Genomic DNA, 26,802 nt, shown 5'->3' with positions numbered 1-26,802 from the left:
TAAATCCCACCTCTTAAAGAAACCACCGACTCTATATCTTCAGACTGAGTCCAAGGTCTAGTAAACAAGCCTTTGGGTGACATATAAAGACTATAGATAAACCATAGTAGGAGGTTTCTAAAATTATTCTACTCATATTCAAGCTTACAATGAAATTATTTTTATCTTCACACTCTTTATTCACCATATAATCATTTTATGGTACACACAATATTATCCATAAATAAAATGAAATAATGAATGAATTTTAATAGCTTCACATAGGTATGCTATAATAGCATTCAAATTCAGAGAGAATGCAAAATTTTTTTAAGAAAATCTTCTTTACAGACTGTTAATGTTCACACTCCTATTGCAATATTATAACAAATAAAGAGAAATATGAAAAATAAATGATTTTAAGCCTCAAAATATGTAGCACCATAAAAGAACACATGCCAAAATTTCAAGTAAGAAAAGGAGAAATTATGTACCTCAGTTTATATCCAAAGAACTTAAAATCAGCATATTACAGTAATGCAGCCAAGTCAATGTTTATAGCAGCTAAATTCACAATAGCTAAACTATGGAATCAATCTAGGTGTTCTTCATAGATGAATGGATAAAGAACATGTGGTATATATACTCAATGGAATATTACTCCACTTCAAAGAACAATGAAATTATGGCATTTGCCAGTAAATGGATGGAGTTGCAGAATATTATGCTAAGCAAAATAAGCCAATCCCAAAAAAAACAAAGGCCGAATATTTTCTGTAATATGCAGATGCTAATTCACAATAAGGTGGGAGGCACTAGAGAATAATAGTGTTACCTTAGATTAGGTAGAGAGAAGTTATGGGAGGAGAAAGAAGGGGATGTGGGGATTGGAAGGATAATTGAATGAAACAGACATTATTACTTTATGTATATATGGGACTACATGACCAATATGATTCTGCAACATGTACAGTCAGAAAAATGAGAAATTATATCCGATCTATGTATGATATATCAAAGTGCATAAATGCATTCTACAGTCATGTATAATGAATTGAAACAAAAATCAATAAAACAATTGTCAAAAAAAAAGAAAAGGAAAAATTATAGTTGGAAATATCTGCCAAGTGTGTTTTTCTAAGTGCAATGGTATTCATTTTAGTGGCTGGAAACAGTGTTTTTCTCCCAATGATGTCAAGCTCTTTGGTGATACTGTGATGCTGCAAGTAGAAATAAAGTAAATGCAGAGATATTTCCCCTGTGCAAAAAATAAATGCTTAAATAAAACCTGATTGATAGAAATGTAGGCTCTATCAAAATTTTAATTGGGATAGAATCCATGCTTCTTTTGACAGTCTCCAAGGAAGAGGCAGAAAGCCCTGCATTTGTCTGCATCTGATGAACTGGCTGATCCTGGGCTGAAATGCCAGTGGAGGTTTAATATGCTTGTGTGATTATTAGAATAGTTAGAAGCTTAGTTGAAGCCCAGATTACAAAGCTGCCAAAGTTTTAATTACTCTGTCATATCTTTTATCCTCCATAAATTCTGATATTTTTAGTGCATGAATTTGCAGAATTAATGACTTTAAAATCAATACATGGATGTATCAGATCTCAGCAAAAATGCTAAATAGTACTTTAGAACTTTCAAGAAGATAATGCATCTGGTTAAAGAAGATGTATTGGCAGTGGAATTGAACATAATATCTATACCAACAGGGTCAGTAAAAGACAAAAGGATGTTTGAAGATGAGTTGTTCAAAAATATAAATTTTTAAAAAATAAAATTAAAAATTAAACCTAACAGACAGTTTCAAAATAAGTATTTTTTTTCTGGTTAAAAAAATGTGTTATCAAGTTTTGAAATTAAAAAAAAAATAATTATTATTTTAAAGATACAATTTATTCAGAAACAAAGCAAGACAAACTATCATACTAAAGTCAAGCCAGTTCAAACCAACAAAGTTTCACAAAGAAAATAATAGTACAGGAAATTTGTTTCATCAGAAATAAGGCTAAAGAGACAAATTTTAATAATTGAGGAATATCAGTAAAGGATAAAAAGTTATTCATTGTACTGTTTTCTAGGTTTTTTGTAGACTTTTATTTGGGGGAATTATTTTAATGAAATAATTTGTTAAAAAGCTCATATTAGAAGTGGTTGAGAAGTGAAGAAGTAGAAAATGCTACTACACTCAACTGTTCTATGGATAATAATCGATGTGCCCACTAAATGTATGAGGTATTTGAGTAACATCAAGGGAAGGAGTGAGAAACTTCCATGTAATGGGCACTATTTAGAAATATATATCTACAAACAAAAATATGTCAATCTGCTTAACATTCTTGTTCCACTCTCAGATAAAAAATAAAAAGATTTTTCCATGTAAAAAATACATGTACGCTAAATAAACTTAATTAGGAACTTCTTTGAGGAAACTGAAGCTGGGGAAAACTTTGTGTAATGTTTGGCATTTTATCATTTGCCTGGAAACCAGCTTTCTGTAAATGTGATTCACACAGGGTTTTCTGGAATAATTCTTACCCAGAGAATTTCTGAAACTAATAACCTTGTGAAAAAGTCTTTGAAACCATAAAGACAATCCTTACCTCACAGATAATCAAAGCTATACGTGAATTAAGCAAATAAGCATTGTGATATGCCATTAAACAAATGTCTAGAAAGTTCTGAGTCTTAGAAACAGACCAACAGTGCAACACTGAGTCAAATTCCCTTCCAGAACTGCAAATTGGTGCAAGCAATCTGGAAAGCTGTATGGAGATTCCTTGGAAAACTTGGAATGGAACCACCATTTGCCCCAGCTATCCAACTCCTTGGGCTATACCCAAAGGACTTAACACCAGCATACTACAGTGACACAGCCACATTAATATTTATAGCAGTACAATTCACAATAGCTAAATTGTGGAACCAACCTAGATGCACTTCAATAGATGAATGAATAAAGAAACTGTGGGATATATATATATATACACAATGGAATATTACTCAGCATTATAAGAGAATAAAATCCTGACATTTGCAGGTAAATGCATGAAGTTGGTGAATAAATGAAGTAAGCCAATACCAAAAAATACGAAAGGCTGAATATTTTCTCTGATATAAGGATACTAATTCATTTGGGGATGGGGATGGACCATGAGAAAATTAGACAAACTCTAGATAGAGCAAAGAGGAGGGGAGGAGAGGGAATATGGGGGTAGGAAAGATGGTGGAATGAGATGGAAGTCATTACCCTAAGTACATGTATGAAGACACAAAAGGTGTGACTCTACTTTGTGAAGAACCAGATACATGAACAATTGTGCTTTATATGTATACTATGAATTGAAATATATTCTGCTGTCATGTTTAAAAAATTATAATAAATAAATTAATTTTTAAAAAAGAATATATTAAGAAATATTAAGCATTTAAGAAATTCAGACTCAAGTGTTTTCACTTGGGGAAGGGGACTACTAGCAAACAAAGCACAATAACCAAAATTATAAATCAGAATAAGAAAACATTTGAATCAATGAAATTATTTGATATGCTTCTATAATGGTGGGTATATACATGTCATTATATACTTGTCAAAACTCATCACAGATACAAGACTGAGTAAAAACTCACATAGACTTTCATTAGAAACAATGTTTCAATATTCACTTGTTGATCATAAAGAAGGCACCTCAATAATGCAAGATGTCAATATTAGGAGAAACCAAGGTGGTTTGGTGGTTGCATGTCTCAGGTCATATGGGAACTCTATTTTCCATTCAACTTCTGAGTAAACCTTAAATTTCTCAAAAAAATTAGTAACTTACATAAATAAACAGCATAATGCACTGCTATACACTATAAAAATTACATAAAATATTTTTCTTACCAAGTACTGATGAGAATGCTTGAAGACAGAGACTCTCATGCATTGCTGTAGGAATGAAAACTGGTACAGCTGCTTTAAAATATAAAAGATTCTTGGCAGGGTTTTTTGGTTTGTTTTTATTTATGTTTTTTTGTTTTGTTTAGTTTTATTTATTGGTGGTACTAGGGATATCTAAATCCTCAACCATTTTTATTTTGAGACAGGGTCCAGATGAATTGCCAAGGCTGGTCTCAAAATTGTGATCCTCCTGAGTAGCTGGGAATCACAGATGTGCTTGACCACACCCAGCTTCCATTTTGGTCATTTGTGACACAGTTAAATACTGTATCATATGATGCAATAATTGTAAAACTAGGCATGCCTCATTAAAATTGAAAAGTTTTTCCCACGTAAAATTTGTTGAGATAATTTTAGTCATGTAATAATCTACATGAAATTATTTAGAGAAGTCATAAAAAGAAGATTGGAAAAATTGTGTAAATTTGGTTCCTTTGGCAGTTGAGCCTAAACCAATTTGAACACGACTACCTTAGTTTTTAATTCATTCACTCAGTTATTTATTTTAGAGATCTGATTGTTCACATTGTTTCATTGTCTTTAAATTCATTGTTTTCTTAATAGATAAAACATAGATACATAGTAAAACACGATGCTTTGAAATATGTATACAGTGTATAATGGCTAAATTGAAATATTTGACATACATATTATCTCACCTACTCACCTCTTTTTGTTGGTGAGAGTACCTAAAAATCTACTATTTAGAAGCTGGTTGTGTAACTCAATGGTAAGTCTGTGTGCTTTGCCTGTCTGAGACCCTGGTTGTAGTGTCTCAGGCCACACACACATTCTAGTCTTTAGAGATTTTCAAGAATAATATGTTGATATAAATTACAGTTGTCATGTTATATAATATATTTCTGGAAATTATTTCTCTATATAAAAAAAAAGTTTTGTAGTATTTAACCAAAATCTTTAATCTTCCCCAATTCTGTCAGACCCTTGTAGCCGCAATCCTACTCTGTACTTCTATGATGTTTAACTTTTTGAGATTGTACATGTAAATAAGATCCTGTGGTGCTTCTCTTTCTCTGCCTGGCTTATTTCGTGTAACATGATGTTCTTTAGGTTCATCTATGTTATTGTAAATGCAGGAATTCTTTATTTTTTAAAGACTGAGTACTATTTCATTGCGTATCCCTGGTATTCTCTGTTTCTGGATTCACTCATCTGTTCATAGATACTTTTGAATCTATCACTTGGATATTGTGAATAATAGTGAAAAAATCATGGAAGAGCTGATACTTATTTTATCTACTGATTTCATTTTTTTTTTGTATATGAACTTTAGTGGTATTGCTGGATCCACATTGCTATTTTAAAATTCTTTATAAATAATATGAAGAATATACAGAGAAATTTTTTCTTAACTTCATTGACTTCTTAAAAATAAGACTTTTTTCCTATGTATTCATTAGGGAAGTGCAATCTGGTGAAACTCTGAAATGCTTTGTTAGCCACGTTTTTGTGCACCAGTGTATTTTGTGTTTCTTTTGTAGTTTTTCACTTTTATATCTTTTCTCTCAGAAAGCAGCAGTAAAGGTGGCAGCAGGGTAAGTGTGATATGATGAACCATGGATAAAGTCACATCTGGTTTAAAATACAACCTTTTCACTTACAAGATTTTGTGAGCTATTTAAATCAATGATTCTTGGTGCCCTCAATTTATTAAATAAGTGAAAGGGCACATACACTGACATATGGCTTTGAGGATGAAATGAGATGGCAATCGTTTAATAAATATCTCCATGACTTGACATTTGAATGAAGCCAGGACTTTGTGCCTATGGTTATGGTTTTATATACTGTATTTATGTGTGTGTGCAAAACACCTGCATTTCCCTGTAAAAGTTTTATTTACTACTCCTCAGTTATTGAGATACCTATTGTCTAAAAGCTTATAATAAAGTTATATTATTCTGTAGTGTGTGCCGTGAGGTATATCTATTGGGACCTATATTTATATATGCTAATTTTCTTTCCTCTTTTACCCTTGTTTTTGATAATTTACTGAAGCAATATTATAGTCAAATAGAAATATTGAAAAATTTACTAATTATTTTATATTTTTGTAATAATGAAATAATCATGGATTTGTTTCACCATCATAATTTAGTTGAGAATAAAACACTTTTTATCTCATCTCTCTCTTAAGTGTTAACTATTTGATGCCAATAATTGCTTTAATGGTATAAAATTAATTGTTTTATTCATATTGATTTATAATGTTTTTATTTTTAATTAATTAACGGATCTTTATTGATGACTAAGAATGTTAAAGAATCCCAAGTCTAAAATATCCATTCTAAATTGTGAAGAATCATTTCACCTTGACTTTTTCTAACCTAGTATTTAGTAGTACAAAGTAAATATTTGAGAAGTCAGTGAAGCAGGTCTGTTTCCCAAGAGACGGTGCATCACACAGCAGTGGAGCAGACAAGAGTCCAAAAGTGGCAGGCTATTTACATCTGCCTCAGGGGACCCAGTAGTTCTGAGTTTTGTGACAAAGAATAATACTTGAGGAAAATTTGATCTTTCTGACAGTCCTGCTAAATTTTCATCCAAAAACCATGATGATTTTGTCCCCTTTAGAAAGTCAACAAAACTTATTATGAGAAGGTGAGGAAAAATGATGACATTTTGTGTGAAGTTCAACACAATGCCTCTCTGATTCTACCATTTTAAAGACATTCCATTTTGGCTCTATCTTCCATTTTACATAGTCAAAATTTTCCAGTTGTGCCATTTTGTTTTTAATACCTGTCTTTCTTTCATTTTGTAATGAAGGGCAGAAAAAAAAATCATTCATGAATTAAAATGCAAGATTTTTTTTAACTTGCCATCTAAAAATTTACCACAGCATATTTTATTTCCTTGTTAAATTGTAAAATTTATCCTGAAAATAATTAATGTTTTCATATGATTTGGGTAGTCTTTCATCAAATACCAAAACAATAAGTCATTTCTGAAATGTAGTATTTCTAATACACACATACACCACACAGACACATACATGAAGAATTTATTATATACCAATAACTTTTATTGGAAGTTCTCTGTTTTTGTACATTCAACAAATGATAAGCTTTGGTGGGTGGATCTTTCATAGACTAAAAGGATTCTAAGGACAGGACAGAGAATCCCTAAGTCCTAGATATATGGAGGTGGAAACAGTGACTAAAGCCATGTTTCAGACAATTAAGAAAGGAATAGAATGTTCTGTGGTGCTTGAAAGTGTAACAAGACAAGATAAAATGGATAACCCCAAATAAAACTAAAATTGAATTCTAGAATCATGTATATAAAGTGTCAAAATAAGACAATCTGTCTGTGGCCCCAGACTGGAATGAATCTTCTGATCTGTTACTTAATAGAACAGAGTCTCATTAATGGAAAGGATCACTTTCCTGTTAGTGCCTTGAAGAATTAGATCTTTCTTGGACATACCATAATGGTTATAATTTCATGTCATGGCATTTGACAAAGAATGAAATATAGAATAATGCAAATATTTTACCCTTAGAAATAACTGAATATATTTGTCATGTTTGCATCACTATAATGAAATAACTGAAATGCTTAACTTCATAAAGAGAAAACACTTATTCAACCCACAATTCAGAGGCTCAAAGGACTAACCTAGCAATAGTCAGTGCTTAATGAAATTACCTCATGATGCTGATGCTAATGGTCATTAGTAAAGATCAGAGAAAAACACATTTTTTTAAAAAGAGAGAGAGAGAGAGTTTTTTAATATTTACTTTTCAGTTTTCGGCGGACACAACATCTTTATTTTATTTGTAAGTGGTGCTGAGGATCGAACCCAGCGCCGTGGGCGCGAGCCATATCCCCAGCCCCCAAAACTCACATTTTTAACCAAAGCAGAATGAGAAAGTGGATCAGCAGGGTCCCATAATTGTTTTAAATGTGTACTTAAAATGTACTTAGAACCCACCCAAAGGTCTCACTTCATAAAGGTCCACAGTACCTACCAATACTACCACCTGAGGACCAAGGATTCCTATATGAATCTTTAGGGTACAATTTACACCCAAACTATAACAATGGCCTTAGTTAGGTGGCTTGCCTCCTTATTTATTTTAATTTAGGTCTTACTTATCATTTTAATGTAAACAGTTTCTAACTTGTAATTTGATGATATCTTAAAAGTTTGCAATTATTTAATTACAGCCACAGTGATTATACAGGACATTTCCATCACCAGCAAAGTCCTTTGTGCACTTCTATAAGCAGTCTTCTCCTCATATTCTCTGTACACCAGCAATGAATAAACTTATTCCTGACACCATATTAAATAAAGTTATATAAGGTGTAGTGTTCAGGTTTTGGCTTTTTAAATATATCTTTGAGATTTACAAAACTATTTTATGAATCAGAAATGAATTTAAATTATAGTGTTGGTTTGTATTATATAGATATACAAACATTTATTTGCCCAGTTTTCATATAATACTAAAAAAAAACTACTATTGTAAGTATCTGGGTCTTGTCTTTGGGTACATATACTTTAATTTACTTTCATAATTACTTCAGAGTGAAACTGCTGATGCCATAAGAAAGATAGTTTTAATTTTATAGAAAACTGTCAAACTGTTTTATAAGTGGCTATCCCATTTTATATGGCAATGCAAGGGAATGCTCCATCAAAATTTGTTAATTATTTAGTCTTTTTAAATTTGATTATTCAAGTAGAGGTGTAGAGATATCTCATTGCGATTTTAGTTTGCATTTTCTAATAAATAATAACACTGAGCTACTAATGTCATGGTGCTTAATTGTCAATCAAATATCTATTATTGTTGAACTATAGCAATTCTGTTGGCAAATTTTATGAAATCAAAGAGACAAAAGTAGACATGTGAAAATATGCTCATCATATGTTATATAATTAGGAAATTATATATTAAAACAACAAATTCCCTTCATTCCCAGGTTTTTTTTATTTATTCTGTACTGTTACATAACATAAACATTATATATTTTCTTGTTGTTCTTTGTGATATATGGATATATATAGTGTAATTTTTAATCAAGTTAAACATATCTAGTTCCTCAAACATTTATAATTTCTTTATGGTTTAAGAACATTCAAACTCCTTTCTCCTACCTCCATGAAATATACAGCACATTTTTATTATGTATAATCAATCAGCCTACTGTACAATAGAACACCAGGACCTCTTACTCCTGAGTATCCACTGATCAACCTCTATCCAAGGTCCCTCCTTCTATTTTACCCTTGACTTTAATATTATTATTTTTGGTAACCATCATTTTCTTCACAAATTCTACAAAATCCACTTTTTCATATTCCACATGAGTAATACTGTGAGGTAATTGTTTTACTATGCTGGCTTATTTCACTTAGCATAATAACCTCTAGTTCCACCCATGTTGCCATGAATAACAGGCTTCCATTTTATTTACAGCATAATAGTACTGCATTGTGTATGTGTGCCATATTTACCTTATCCATCAATAATTGCTGAACGCTTAAGTTGTTCCCATTCCTTACCTATTGTGAATAGTGCTGCAAAGAACATAGCAGTGTAAATGTCTCTCTGACATGATTGATTTCATTTCCTTTGGATGTTTACCTAGTAGTGGCATTGCTGTATCTTATAGTATCTCTGTTTTCAGTTTTTTGAAAAACTTCGGTACTCTTTTCCATGATAGAAGAAAATTTATAAGGGTTCCCTTTTTTCCACATCTTCTTCAGCATTTGTTACATTTAGACTTTTTGATAATAGCCATTTTGCTGGGTTGAGACAATAAACCAGTGTGGCTTTGATTTGCATTTCTCTGTTAGTGAAGTCAAGTCTGTTTTAAACACATGTTAGCTATTTGTATGTCTTTTTTTTTTTAGAAATGTCTTTTTAGGTCCATCATTTGTTTCTTCATTGGTGTGCTTGTTTCTGTTTTGCTTTGGTCTGAGGTGTTTTCAAGTTTCTTGTATATTTTTGGAATCCACCCCTTGTGAGGTATAGAGTTTGGAATGCTTTCTCCCATAATGTGCATTGTCTCCTTGTTCTGTTGATCATTTCATTTGCTGAGCAAAATGGTGTTATTTTGATGTAGTTTGATTTCTCTATGTTTTGCTTTTGTTTTCTTTGATTTGGGTGTTTTGTTCAAAAAATTCTTGCCAGTTTTAGTCTCCTGAAAGATTTCTCCTACATTTTCATCTGTAAGTTTCACAGATTTACATCTCACATATAAATACTTAGTCCATTTTTAATTGATTTTTGTCACCAGTAGGAGATAGGTATTTAGTTTTATTTCTCTGAATGTGGATATCTAATCTTGATTCTATGTCTGTCTGCCTTCATTCCCAGGTTTCAAGGCTGCAGTTTGGTTACCCCAATCATCTCATGGAACTAAGGATTTTGGATTTTCGGATTGCACATCTTTATTCTTATTGTGAGGATAGTAGTAAAAATATCCAAGCTTTTTATATGTAGCATCAGAAAATGGAAATATGGGAAATATGAATAGTACACAAAATCTAAGACTTGTCAAGTTAACAAAGAAGGAAATATAGGTGACCTTGAATTTGGCTGTTAGTTTTTACATGCATCAAATCAAGACTAATGAAAAAAAAAATGATGGCAGACACGATTGAAATAAAATAAAATAAATAAATAAATAAATAGCTCTGTGAAAAATCCTATTAAGAGAAAAAGAAAATACAATCCATGAACTGGAAGTAAGTGTGTTCAAAAGCCATGTTTGAAAATGGACTTGTGACTAAAATGTGCAAGTAACTCTTTAAAATCATCAATAAGGAAAGGGAGAGCCAGATGTGGGGAAAAAAAAAAAACTGAATAAATGCCTTACTCAAGAAGACATGAAGAGAGAAAAGTAGACATGTGAAAATATGCTCATCATATGTTATATAATTAGGAAATTATATATCAAACAACAAAATTTCATAACAATTCAATTAGATTGGACCAAATCCCAAACCATGACAATATAAATAGAGAGACTAGAGGAAAAGTACTTTAAATCACTGTAGATCAGAATTAAAAATGATATAATCACTTTGAAAGAAAGATATGGAACTTTTAAACAAATTTAAACATACTTTAACCATATGATCTAACAGTTGCACTCTGGATATTTTTCCAAAGAGATGAAAACTGAAAATTTATGTCTATAAAAAATCCATGCACTATTTTTTATAGTAGGTTTTTTTTTATGATTACCAAAGCTGAAAACCATTGAGACATTCTTTAATCTATCTATCTTATATTTACCTATCTATCTATATACCAATATATGTTTACATTTAAAATATCTATGTAATGTATATCATATATAATATATAAATACTATACATATATAAATACTATACAAACAAGTATACAGGCACATGCCTGCTCATGGATCTATTGATCAAAGAAAAGATGCCAAGAATAAGTTTCAGAATATTGACATCTATGTGAAAACTTTTATCCTTGTCATTTAAAATTTCTGTGAGATTCTCACTATACACCTTGACTTTAAAGGTTTCAAACCTAAAGTGTGAATATTATTGTTAATGTTTAAGTCAATTCTTACTTTCTTTAATGTTCACAACCATTTTTTTTCAATTCACTCACATGTAAACAATTTATTCATCTATAATTCAAATTTGAATTAGTGATACTATAATTAAGTTAGGGACATTTTCCCTCAAAGCATTCAGCAATTAACATAGCATGCTCTTCAAACTCTCTTCTATTCATACATATAGCATTGTTTAATTTTCTAGCACAATTGTCAGGTCATATGGTAATTCTGGCATTTCCAACATGTGGGTTTCTGTTGTTTTTATCTAAGAAAGACTGACCTATTCCATGTGAGTTTTATGTGGAAATAAAACTTAGTGTTCATGCCTTGAAGATCCCTGGCAGCTACATCACTTTGATTAAACTAATAACTCAGGTTTTATGCCAGTTGGATACACAAAACTCTTGACTTCACTTTCATTGTGACTGCACTGCAATGAAGACAGATTGTTCAAACTATTTTGATTAAAAGTTCCGATCAGGGTTGCATAATGGTTTGGCCACTGTGAATGTGAAATAGGCTAAATGAATTACGGCACATGAACTCAATCAGCTTCATCTTGTTTATATCCAGGCTCCTCTCCAACTCATCAAGGTCATTTTGAATTTTAATCCAGCTTTTAAATGTGCTAATTGTCCTACTAAATTGGTGTCATCAGCAAATTTAATAAAGATACACTCCAGTTCATCACCCCAATCATTAATTTTAAAAATGTTTAATAGTAGCAGACTAAGTAATGACCCCTGAAAAAATACACTTAGCACTTAAAGTTTCAAAAGATGATACTGTATCATCAATTTCCTGACAACTTGATGTTTTCCTTTGGTTAAACAATTGATACTTTAAAAAAAAATTGTAGATCATGGTTATCTATGTGTAAATGGTACTGTCAGATATTTTAACATTAGAACTTAAAAGTAAAAAATGTACCCATAGTATTTCTTGCTGAAATTTGGTCTAATACAACTCTTATTTGAAGGGTCTAAAATTAAAGCATACCACCTACCATAGCGCCTTAGTTCTGTCTCACCTGACCTCACTTTTACAGCAACCTATACTCACTGAAATGTTTTACATCCTGAATTTCTCCATTGCTCCTAATTCAATTGCTCATATTCTCTGTCCTGACCTTCCAAAGCCCTATGGATCTTTATTCCATCCTCACCCTAACACTCACATGATCATATTTTAGAATTTTTCACTAGAACAACATTACAATATTTCCAAATTATGAATTTTGATCATCCTGCCACAATTGTCATTGGTGGTTTTTGTACCTTCCTAATTTTAAATCCTTCTTCAATAATCACTTTATCTACTTTCTGCATAGAATACAGAGATCTTGTTCACCTCTTAATATCAACATTCCCCTTAAATATGCTTCTTACTTTTTCTTAACTTAGAACCCATGGAATGACATAACCACTTTCTAACAAACCCAACTAGACACACTTTAGCCTCTTGTCTTTTTCTTTGACTGATTATGTTAATTATAAATGCCTATTGTGTCAGTTCCTATTGTAACAGAATACAACAACCTGTGTGGCCTAGAGCAATAAAAAAAAAAGAAAATTGTTAAAACTGTTAGCTTATATTTCTGGAGACTTCAGTTCCCAAATTAAGGTGCTGGCAGGGCCATCCTCCTTCTGAAGTCTTTAGGCAAGAATCCTTCATATCTTCTGGTTGGTGATGACAATCTTTAGAATTCTTGAGTCAGAACTAATTTTATTTAATTCCTGCAACCACCTTTATATGGCCATATTACTTCTGTGTATCTCTATCATCATGTCCCCTTCTATAAAAATGCCAGTCATTTAATAAGGGTCCACCCTTATCCAGCACAACTTCATCTAAAAATCCTATTTCCAAATAAAGTCACATTGTGAGGTTATTAGTAGAGATGAATTTTGGGGCATACTACTTAATACATAATACATGGGCAGGGCCCTATTTTTCATTAAGTAAAAATGATTTTCATTGCACTTTTTAACTGAACTCCAGAATAGCTCTGAAGAAAATAATATAATTAATTAAATAACTTAAAAGTTATGACAACAAATTAGTTATGACATCTCATTGTTGTCCAAATCTTTTATTATTGTTCCTGGGAAATTTGAGATCTTATTCTTACAGGGCTATTTTACTGTTTTCAATTACCTGAGACTTTTATTTTAAGAAAGGAGAGGAGAGCTTTTCAAGTTTCCAATGACATTTTATCCTCATCAATCTGATAATCACAATATGTCACCCCATACATATTGATATGTCCGCTTTCTTAGAGACAGCTCTTTTGCTGATTCACTTGACTCCAATGACTGTGATATATTGAGAAAGTGGAGAGACCAAAAATTGTCCTCCATTCTTTCATTAAAATATTATGTTTTTAATAACAAGTTTTTACTTCTACCAAAGACTTCTATCATCAGTACATGGTGTGAGCTGCAGTACCTCCTTTAGGGAGGCCAGCATCAACACAATATTTTCTTTTATTCTCACTGTTTTAATTAGCAAAGAAATATATTGTAGGCGCTGTCAGTTGTCCTACAGCTACTGACCTTGTTTTGTGTCTTTAAAAAAAATGAATCCCTCTGGGTTTAATCCCCAATACAAAAATATTCAACTGATTCTATTCCTATTCCCCCTTCATCCTACTAAAACTGGGATATCCTACCCCATAAAATTCTAAAATCAATTAATTTCAACCCAAGAACTCAAAATAGTCAAATCCTTAAGTCACATAATGGTCTTCATCTGATGGGATTTTTTAACGGTATACACCACATTTTTTTTTTCCAGTTTTTGGAATAGGAATACTCTAAAATCTACTGTGTTGCAGGCTGGACCTTTCATTAACCATTTTTCCATTATACTTCTGTTTTTAAATAAATAGCTAGTTTAAATGATGAACTTTTGTAGGTCTCAGATATATATGTCTAGCTTTAGTTCCTATCCTGAGATCTACCATGAAGGTCCTCAGAACAGAAACCTAGGTGTTAACCTCTATTATGGTCTTTCATTATCTTCTACTTCATATCAGATACACTTACTGCAGAATTTAACACCCATACACACAAAAATCATATATACAGTTGTTTTAGTCAACAATTTCACTGCTGTGAGTAACAGACCCTACCAGAACAACTGTAGAGGAACAAAGGTTTATTTAGTTCTCACAGTTTCAGAGGTCTTAGTACAAAGAATGATGGCCCCATTCCTTGGGGCTCGAGGTGAGGCTCTTCAACATCATGGTAAAGGAAAGGCAAAGAAAATGGCTCATGTGATGATCAGGAAGCAAAGAGACTCCACCCACCAGATACAAATATATACCCCAAAGCTACACCCCGAGTCCCACCTCCTGAAGCCACACCCTATCACTTGAGTTACCATTCAGTTAATCCTTATCAGGGATTTAATTAACTGATTTGGTTAAAACTCTTAAATGCTGAACCTTTTGCACTGTCTCATATATGAGCTTTTGGAGAACACTTCACATCCAAACCATAAAAACAGTACATTGGAGAAGGTAGGGCAACAAAAAAGATGCATTTTAGGGAAATGGAAAGTTCCACATACTAAGATCAAAGAAAGAACAGAATATGGACAAGGAGAGTGTGAATGGGTCTACATCTGGTAAGACACTCTAATGGCTAATAAACATAAGATGCCCTTTAAGAAAAATATGATGACATTTTGTTATTAAATTGAATTTCAATTAATTTGCACTGTAAATATCATAGGGAAAACAAGCTCATATAAACAATAAGTCACTCCTGTGTTTCGCTATACTTAAAGTTAAACTAATGGCTTAATTACAGTATTAGAAAAATTCTTTTGGTAATTAATAATCACAGATTAAGTTTACAACCAATTAAATGCAAAAGTTGTGAAAAATAATGGAGGGTGTTCAGGATTTGGATGTAAAACAAAAAATATAAAAATGTTTGAAATACAAATTAGAAAAATATTGCAAAATAAAATAACTTAGAAAAAAAGAAATTTTAATTCTTAAATTTTTTAACATGTGAAAATTATTATTTCTTATTTACTATATAAGTACTATGAGAAATAAATACATATTAACAGTATATTTTTGGCAAGCAAAAGGCATTCTTAATTTTCTTAAACATCACATTTTGGCAAAACTATGAATAATCGTCTGACATCAGTTAGAATGGCTATTATAAATAACACAAAAAATAACAAATGCTGAAGAGGATGTAGAGGAAAAAAATACTCGTGTATACGGTTGGTTGGAATGGAAATTAGTACAGCAACTGTGGCAAACAGTTCTTCAAAAACTAAAAATAGAACTGTCATATGATCCAGCTATACCACTCCAGGAAATGAAGTCAGGATATAGAAAAGATGCCTGTTTATTGTGACATTATTCACAATAGTCAAGATACGGAAAAGCTTAAGTGTCCATCAAGAGATAAATGGAGGAAGAAAACATCGCTATAAACAATTCAACCATGAAGAATAAAATCATATCATTTCTGGGAAACTGAATGGAACCTGAGGACACCATGTTACACAAAATAAGCCAGACTTAGAAAAAAAAAGAATTGCGTGTTTTCTCTCATATGTTAAAAAAAAAAGTTAACCTAAAATAGGACAGTTATACAATAATTATTAGGGGACAGGAAAGGTGGCAGGAGTGGGGAACAAAGATGGAAGTAAGGGTGGAAGGATATGAACAAGGTGTGCTGAAGGCATAGATGGAAGTATCATGGTGAATTCCATTAATAGGTAAAATTAATGCTTTATTAAAATAAATACTAAAAACAACATATTTGGTACATAAATGAGATATAATCTCTTTTGAGAGCATATAAACTCTATGCAATAAATCTGGCTTTAGTCCCAACATGAATTTATATTTAAAAATATCCATTGTGGGTAATATGTGGAAAACACATTTCTGTGGAAGAACTAAACTAGAAGCAGGAGTATAGGTGATGATGATTATAACAACCTTCTAGAAAAGGTATGCTGATATCTTGGACCAGAGTATTTGGAGAAGACATGGTGAACAGTACACCGATTTGGTTGTTGGCGGTAAGGAGTTAGGGATTTCAAAAGCATAAGCATGGATGTTTTGTATGTGATGTTACTAAATATTTATATGAAAATGGAATTGGGAAGTAGTAAACACATGCCTGGATTTCCAGCCAGAGACCATCAATCATCAGAGTTTATGTGCTAATGAATGAGGCCAGGGAGAGAAGATTGGAAGGGGATGAAAAGGACTGTGTCCAGGAAAACAAAATATTTAAATTGTAAAAATTAAGAGGATGTAGAAAAATTTCGGGGAAGTATTAACTAGTGAAGTACTTAGTAATCTGAATAGTATTTGATAAACTAAGAGAAAAGGCTGTTTTCCTAAGAATAATCTGATCACATATTTCAAGTAGTGGAAACAGGTCAAGGAAATTGAGAACTTACAATTGACTTTTGGATTCTGCATTATGACCATTAAGGGAGATTTTATTAGAAGAGTGTTTGTTGTTATTGTTGTTGTTTGTTTGTTTTGAGAAAAAGGCAAAAAAAAAGTTGATCTACAACATATTTTTTGAGGTGCCACAGAAAAGAGAAAGTTGAAAATGCATATACTATTAAGTGAAGCAGAGAAAATTTGCCAGATAAAACTTGATAAAGGAGGTATTCAATAAATTAAGGGGCAAGTAAAAAAGCTTTAACTGGAATTGTAAATCTGGTTCAAACCAGCAAAATCTAAGTATGTCATCAAAACTAACAGTTATGATTTCACCACAATCTGGCAAATAATTGATAAGCATACACACATATATGCGTAATTGATTTGAAACTTTTATATTTTTATGGGCTCATAAGAAAATATTTTTACTAACCTAAAAGATGCTACATATATTCTGAGTACGTATGTATTATTGTATGTATAGCTACACTTAACAGGGAATTTTTGAAGGATTTTTTTGGCTCTATAAAGTTCACTTTTCCTAGTATAAAGTAGAATTACAACACATTTCAGTTAGAGAACATCTTACAAGACCTAGCTAACAATTCTTCCCAGTCTGCAGGGCTGTCTGCTAGTTATCACATGTTGTCTCTATGCAATTTTGTTTGAGCAGATATCAGAAGATAAATGAAATTCTCCTCAATCTGATCAGTCAAAAGTTTAATCTGCTCTTTGTAATGTAACCCACTATAAATGATGCAATGATTTCCTAGCTGTGTTCCTTATGTACAGCATACAGAGCCAATAGCCCTTGGGACAATACATCTGAAGCTATATGCTATTGAATTTAACTAATCTTTCTCCTGAGTAGCAGTTTACAATTGCCCATTATTTCAAGAAATTGAGAGGATCACATGTGTGTGCACACACGCATGCACATACACACACACACAAAAGGATGGAATAAGGCACATCTTATAGAGTAATCTATCCTACCCCCTCTCTATATATGTGTACACACATATATGTACAATTATATATATGAAATAAACATATTTATTTTATGTCAATGTACATTAGTTGTTTGGCAAAATAATTGCAGAGATCTAAAATTTAAAGGATGACATCTATTTTCTCTTACATGTTTTGTAGTACTTTCTGTTAGAAAATCATTCTTATAAAAAGGAGGAAAATACATATCACAGTAATCCAAGATATGATCTATAATAGCAAGTGTTGGGATGACTGGAAAAATATCAATAAACCTCATTATTTGTTCACAAAATAACAAGATTTTTGTGTTGATTTTTTTTTTAGAGGGTATTTGTTTTTGTGGTGAGATTGGGTTCAGATGGGAGTTTAATTTTTTTAAAAATTTTACAAGGTTTCATCAACCAATCAGAAATATCAGCCCAATATACCCTTAAATAGATATTATTAGACATTTCTAGATTTCTTTGATAGTATGTTTCTTTTATCTACCTGAGCATAAGAATGTCTACATTGTTCTAGGGCTTTTTTTTTTTTCCTACATCCCCAGCCAGCATAATGTGTTGGTGTCATGTAAAGATTCAGGAATTTGTTTAGTGAATAGTGGTTAAATGTGCTGGAAAATGATCATTGAGGCTGAAGGAAAAAAATTTTAATACAATACTCTAATAAGAGAGTGACTTTGTTGTCTGAAAAAAATTCATAAGCATAATGAATACATTTGAAACCTAAAACTTCAGGAATAAAATTTGGAAAACTAAACTTTCTTAGGTTACCTTAATTACTATTGGCTTCATCTGATAAAATACTAAATGCAAGAGATGAGTGTAGGAACTGGGAAGGGTAGACTTGTAAGGAATTGGAAATAAGACAAGTTAACCCTTTAGCAACTTGCCAGATGAAAATAGGTTATAGCTTTGAAATTTCAAAAGGTAAGAGATGGGGTTTGAGGTTTTAAGAAAGCTTTGAATAAAGTTTCCAAATGAAAGGCTAAGTCTAAGATCTGATGCCATTCCAAGTTTTAGATGAATAAAAATAATTATGGGAAAGTTTAGCTCAAGGGTTTAGTTTGCCAGGGTTTCAATAAAAAAATACCACAAGAGGAGTGGCCCACAACAAGAATTTGTTTTCTTATAGTTCTCAAGAATTCCTGTCAAGATGCCAACATTGGCTTCTTCTGTAGGCTCTAAAGGAGTGTTTATTCATGCCTCCCTTTGGTGCTGGGGCTCCATGGCAATCCTTGGCTTCCTTGGCAAAGAGACATGGCTCCAACTTTCTGCCGTCATTCTCACCTGGCTTTATCTTTGGTTGTATTTATCTTTTCTTATAAAGATATCAGAAATTGGATTTAGTGTTAGCCCTAAACTTTAAGTATTCTTCTAAATTTAGATCTTATTAATATTTAAAATAACCCTATCTCCAAGTAAGATCATGCACTGGATTTAGGAATTGCAGGTATGTGTGGGGGTGATTCAATATACAACAGGCATGGTCCCCTCATGGAAGCTCAATCAGTTCCAAGTAATTGCCACAAAGCTGAGGGGGGAAAAAAAAGCATTATTAACAATAAGTAAATGAAGCTTAAATGATATCTAGTAGAGAATTTAGAGTGCACTAATTCACATGGAACTGAGAAAAAGCAAACAGATTAAAAGCCTTCCTGGCTTTGTTGATTTAATTCATATTGTTCTGAGACAAATTTTGTGGTTAATTAATTACAATTTTTTTTTTACCCATCAGTACTGGACTTTGAAATTGCAAGGTATATAATCTTAGTCATATTATTTTAGTGTTCTTGGTTTTTGATGTTTGTTTATTTTGATTTTCTTTTTTTCTTGGATTGAACCCAGGGGCACTCAACCACTGAGCCCTTTGTATTTTTTATATTGAAACAGAATGTTGCTAAGTTGCCTAGGGCCTCGCTAAGTTTCTGATGCTGACTTTGAACTTGTGATCCTCCTGCCTCAGTCTCCTGAGCTGCTGGGATTACAGAGTATTCTTTTTTTTTTTAAGTGAAAGTTAAGAAATATAAATGATACCAATTTTGAAAGCATTGAAAACATTTAAACAAATGAAGGTACCCTTAGGACTGGGTTTGGAAAGAGTAAGGTTTCAGTAAATGTTGAAAACACTTGTCATAGTATATCTAGGAGGAATTATGTCTACACTTTTAAAAGTAAGAATAGGATAAAGTGTGTTGTAACAAACATATCTGACATCTCAGAGACTTATGCTAAATGTCAGTTCTCACAAAGTTATTCTTTTTTGTTGAGTGGCACTTTAGGTTCACATTTGTGCTAGGTGTTGGACGTATACTGTCTTCAGAAGCTGCACCCTTCAATATATGTATATTATTTAGTTATTGCTGTTTAAAGAACTTATGGATTATTAATGGGTTAAGCAATAACTATTTCACTCAGAATTCTGTGGGTTGGTAGTTTATTCTGGGATTAGTTGGAGCCATTGCTCTGGTTTTGGATGATCTTAGCTAAGTGTGCTCATAACCTCTATAATTCTTTCATTACACTGACTAAAGACTAACTGGTCTAGACTAATATCTGCTGCAATTCCTCATCATTTTTCCATACTGCTACTAAAATTATGGGAGCTTTTTTTTGTTTGTTTGTTTTGTTTTGTTGATGATGACAGAGACAGGATTCTATCAAATTTATATCATACTAAGCAGTATTTACTTAGTGGGGAAGTAGACACCATCTCTTTAGGAAAATCTGAAAACTCACACTTTAAATATTTCCCAAAGAATCTGTGGTACAGATACTTCTAGATATCTGAACACACTGTGTTTATGGGACAAGGCACTTATGCTCTGTTTTCCCTGTTGTCTTTCCAAATAAAAAGAAGTTATAATACACTGTGCTGGGGTATTTTTTTTAAGATGGTAAAATCCATCATTTGTATTGGCTTAACACATGCCTAGTTATTTTCTGTGAATGCCAATTTTAATCATGTTAATATTCAAAATAAAGTAAGGATGTTATAAATTTTAAAGACATAATATAAAAATTAGGATTAGCTTTTTGTAATATATTCTGAGGCATTATCTTAATTGCATTTTAAAATAATATTTCATTAGCAGAAAAAAAATGTGACTTAATCCTCCCAAAATGCCATTATCATTTACAGAGAACTCTAAAGAAAATGTAATTTAAATTTGTCTTCACTATTCTAATCTTGAATATAAAAAAAATCAGCTCACAGAATCAATAAACTCTGAAGTGAGAAGAAATATTTATATAGCTTTTGATAACTTTTCCATCACATAAATCCTCAGAGGCAAGTAAGAATTAAATATAAAATTTCAATAAGTCTCTGTCACAAGCATTATGCATCTTCTACCACCTGACTAGAGATCACTACAGGATTTGGGCAGCTCTTGTTTTTGTTTTTTTTTTTTCCTAGTTGTCATACTAGGAGTTATCAACACTACAATTTGATTAATCTAAAAACTGAACTAAATTGTCTATGATATGTTAATAAAAGTTATGCCAAAACATGAAGTGAATAAGCTTAAGTTTTATTCATCTGGATGTAAGGAATTGTAAAGAAAATAAAAGCTTTTTATCTTTTTTAACTCAAAACCATGTTTTACAAAAAAGCAACATCGGAAGCTACAAAGATAAATAAGTAGATATATTTTATAAATGTAAGAATAGTTTTATAATTTTTTAGTCAGATTTTTTTTATTGCTGTGATCAAAAGACATGACAAGAACTATTTTAGAGAAGGGAAAGTTTACTTTGGGATTCAAGTTTTCAGAGGCGTTAGTCCATAGACAGCTGGCTTCATTGCTCTGATACTAAGGTGAGGAGGACACCATTTCAGTAGGGTGTGGTAGAAGAAAGCAGCTAGGACTTTGTATCAGGAAACAGAGAGAGACTAAGCTCAGCTCGAAAAATATATATTCCAAAGGCACGCTTCCAATGATCCATCCCCCTCTAGCCACAGAATACTTGCCTATACCTACCACCCCAGTTAATCTCTTTCAGAGGACTAATGCACTGATTAAGTTAAAGCTCACTCACCTCACCTCTAAACTTTCTTGTATTGTCTCACACATGAGCTTTTAGGGACCACCTCATATCTAAACCACAGCAAATGTCACCTTAATTTGTATGTAGCAAGAACTCCTTCCAATGAAAGAAAGAAATATCTCAACTAATGAATGGTTTCAGCATATTCATACTGCTATTTAACTTGAGCTGAGGCCATTGACTCTACCTTACTTGTATACGGCAAATTATCAACTTATAAAATAAACATCTATGTAACATGCATCATTCATGTTTACTTTAATGAAACTTTCTTTAAAAGTTAGGAACACGGAAACCTTAACAAACAGATTACATTAAAATGTGCTACTACTAAAATATATGCTTGATATTCTACCCAGTATTTCACTGAATGTTTTACTTTCCAAAATTTAAATGTAAATACTTTGTTAAGATGAATAAATGTCTTGAATTTTGCCAACTAGTAGAATAGACAAACATGTTAAAATGGGGCATTGGTCAATCAGATTCACTGCTCTTATCATCAGGAAAATATTTTACATGCACTAAACTGTGGTGAGCCGCTTCTGCCGTTTATGCAAATTATGGTCACCATTACATGATGGCGCTGGCTCCGCTGTGGTCTGTGACAAACAACTCCTTGTTTGGGAGAGTTGGCGCATGACTTTTCATCACTCTATGAGAAAGCTCCACGTGGCTGCTTTGCATTGGGGCTTGAGATGCTTTATTAAGGCTGGGAGGGGCATCCCAAGGAGATTGGGAGTAGAAGAAGCTATCAGGGGCCTGAATAAAGTTGTTGAAAGAAGATTCTTGGGTTGCGTCTTTCTTGCGGGCAAGAAGTCGCGCGACAACGCAACACTAAACATTTGGAAAGCATCTAGTAAAATGTATGTGATGCATATAAATATTCTATTTGTCATGGAAAAGAGGGAGAGTATGTAAAATATTCCGGATGCATAGTGTAGGAAACCATAAATCAGATTGAAGTAATGTGCTAGGTATATGCCCACATATATGTATTACACAAGAAAAAGAAAAAAAAAACACACAAAATAAAATATAGCATAATATATATGTATAAAATCAACTTTTATACATATAAAACAGTACATTTATATTTAAAAAGCAAAATAAATGGATACTTAGAAAACATTTAGGAATAATGATAATTTGGTAGTGCAGAATTGGGAGAGAGGAATAAAAGTAGAAAATAGATGTTTTAAGAATAAAAGGAAATAAAGAGAAAAATAAATCAAATGAAGTTATCTTGCATAGACCAATGAAGACAAAATACATTTTCTCCTTGCGAGTATAACCATGGTTCTGTTAGCCATCTATTGTTGCAATAATGGTATGTGATTTTTTTTAAAGAAGACATAAAATTTCAGTAACATAATAATAAACTTTCATTTTCTCCATGTTTCTGAAGGTAAGATGAAACAGCTTACTTTTATATTATTGTTCAAGTCAAATGCTACTTCATAAGCTTTCCTATGTTCCTTGGAAAGCAATATCCCAAGATAAACCTTAGAAGCACAAATATCCAGGTCCAATCTGCAAATACTTTCAAAGTCTTTGTTCCAGTTGGTCAACTATTTAATCATTCAAATCATGTAACATGACCCAGTACAATGCCAGTCTGTTAGAGGTGCATATTTTATATTCTCTGCTGGGGCAGTATCATGTTAAAGTTGTGTCTTTTATCATCACTATAGTAAAGGTAATCACAATACTATTTCATTGAATTACTTCCCTCCCTCATTAAGCAAATACTATAATTTCTTTCTTGAGTTATTTTATTAAACATTTTTTTTAGTTGTTGATAGACCTTTATTTCATTTGCTCATTTATATATGGTTCTTGGAATCAAACTCAGTGACTCACATTTACAAGGGAAGTGCTCTACCATTGAGGTACAACTCCAGCCCCTCAAGTATTTTTTTTTAATTGCACATTAAACCAAAATTGCTTTCCAAATCACAGATCTCTTTCCATATACTTTGTACCCTTCCATGACTCTATGTGTCATTTAAAAAGAACAAGAATAAAATCTATAAAAAGGCATTAATTAATTATTTAGAGTAAATTTTAGGAAAAAGTATATGTGCCATATACAATGTTATTTTTTATGTCTCTAGTTTATTTTTTAATTTTTATTTGTTCTTTTTATATGTTTTTAAATTAACTCTAATCAATATATTGATAATACTTTTCTGTCCAGTGATGTTGTTGATGTTTTAAACTGTTGGAAAATTAATTCCTAAAATTAATGATTTGACTTAAATTTATGTGAATTTTAAAATCTAGTTTCTTTGACTTTCTTCTCTCAACATTTCTATCTACTTATGGAAATTACATTTTGTATATTTGCGATATTTTACACAATTTCCTTTAAAAAGTCTTTAAGACTCTTCCATCAGAATTATCCCTTTGTTTTTTATTCTAAATTTTTAAGGTGTCTTTTCTTTTTGTGTACGGGGAATTAAACACAGGGGCGATTTTTCTCACTTAGTTAAGTCCCTTTTTATTTTTATTTTGAGACAGGGTGTCACTACCTGGTTAGGGCCTGGCTAATTTGCTAAAGGTCTCTCTAAGTTACTGAAACTGGCTTTGAACTTGTGATCCTCCCACTTTAACCTCCAGAGTTGCTGGGATTACAGGTGTGTGCTATTATGCCCCCAGCTAAAGTTACTTTTTTAAATTCATATACTTGGCACAATATTATTTGACCCCTGTAAACTAAATCTCTTATTGCACTCCTTTGGATAAATAGGCACAATTTCTCACACACAGATGAGTAATTAAAAATAGTGAGATTCACCATTACGTATAGACAGATATCTTTTCTGCAATTCCAGCCATGATTGAAGAGTAGGATACATTTCAACTGCAATTTAAGTATTTCCATCAGAGTGAATATTATAAAATCATCAAAATATTACATAGAAAAGAATGACAAATAGCATCAGGAAGAATATAAAAATTCTTATACTATAAAATCATATGATATGTGTTATGGTTTAGATATCTCCTAGAAGCTCACATGTGAGAAAATGCAAGAGGGTTCAGAGAAAAAAATGACTGGGTTATAACAGTCTTAACCCATTCAGTGAATCAATCCCCCAATAGGAATCAACTGAGTGGTAATTGAACTGGTAGGGTGTGGCTGGAGGAGGTGGGAACTGGGGCGTGGCTTTGGGTACATATTTGTATCTGTCAAGTGGAGTCTCTCTCTGCTTCCTGGTCATGAAGGAAGCTACTTGTTTCTGCTTCTTTCCTCCACTATGATGTTCTGCCTCACCTTGAGCAACAAAGAATGGAAACTTCTGTCTCTGCATTAAGACCTCTGATACCGTGAGCCTACAGATACATTTTTCTCTCCTAAAATTGTTCTGATCAGATTCTTTAGTCACAGCAACAACAACAACAACAACAAAAAAGCTGACTAAAATAATCTGTAATGCACCCACATTTGAATTTTTCTGTATATATAATTCAATTTATAGCTAATTCTAAATTATATCCCCAATTCTGTTTGTAAAAATACACATATTTCTCTAATATCAGTTCTATTACATAAGAATTATAAAAATTAAAACTTTTGAAAACACTTCTCAAATGAAAATGTTTTCACATGAATTAAAAGTCAAAGTTTATTATCCCACATTTCTAAGAACAATTAAAACACATAGTTTATTTATTACCCCACATTTCTAAAAGGTTGTCTCATATTTTCCTAGAAATCAACCCAATTTCATCAAAATTTTTTGACTTATTATTACATAGATTTTCAATTTTCTTAAAGATTTTAATGTCATTTAAATTATTTGGCATCATAAAAATTCTCAAGCCATTAACCTGAATTTATCCTCAAAAAAAAAAGTCAGCTTCAACAATTTCTCCACACTTTTTAAGTGCAGAATCATCATTCCCATTCTGAACAAAAAAACTCTCTCATTTTAACCCAAATAGATACTTTTAAAACCCCTGACTCACAATGTTTTATATTGCTTATATTTGATTCTATGGCCTGTACTTCTAAAAGGGAAACATAATAGGCCATTTTTTTCCTACTACCTCTTTCATGTTAAATAATAGAGATTGGATCACAATTAGTGGGTTTTTTTCCATTTTAAAATGGAGTCCCATTTTAAATTACTTTCAGATCAGCAAAAGTTAGTGCATAGAAAATGTTAATTTTTTTTGCACTTTTAGGCTTTTAATCTACATTATTCATTGTGAAAATGAATTATCATTTTCATGCAGGGCATAATGATGAGAACTAAAACAACTATTAAACCAATGTAATGGATCATCTGTAGCAAGTTAAATAATCACCTGTTCTTAGGAAATCAGGTTAACACAGTTTGAACTGCTCATAGAATTATTTGTTTCACTTCATCATGTATAGGGCCTGGATCATAATGTGTTCATAATATATCCATAATATGTTTAACATTAATTGCTATTGTAATTTAACTTTAAACCCATCAGTGAAATTAGACAATAATAAATTTCAACATATTCCATAAGAATAATTTTTGTGATATTCAACCATTAAATGTTGTATATTTTATAAGAAATATTGCACATGCGAACATAGATTGTGCTTTCCATTGAGAAGTCCTTGGAGACTAAGACTTAAAATTTTTTCTTCATACACAGGAAAATTTAAGGGGACATAATAGGATTAATGATCAACACAGTCATGATGGTGTAAAACACACACACACAATTATTTTAACTTTTATTCATGTTGTAATTTCAATGTTCATTTCTGCTTCTCATTTGTAAACCATGAAAATAATTTGTTCTTATTTTTAATAACTCTTCAAGCTAT

The sequence above is a fragment of the Marmota marmota genome, unplaced genomic scaffold (genome assembly GCF_001458135.2).
Source record: "Marmota marmota marmota unplaced genomic scaffold, marMar, whole genome shotgun sequence".
NCBI lineage: Eukaryota > Metazoa > Chordata > Mammalia > Rodentia > Sciuridae > Marmota > Marmota marmota.
The sequence above is the reverse complement of the archived record's forward strand: the minus strand, read 5'-3'. Positions refer to the sequence as shown.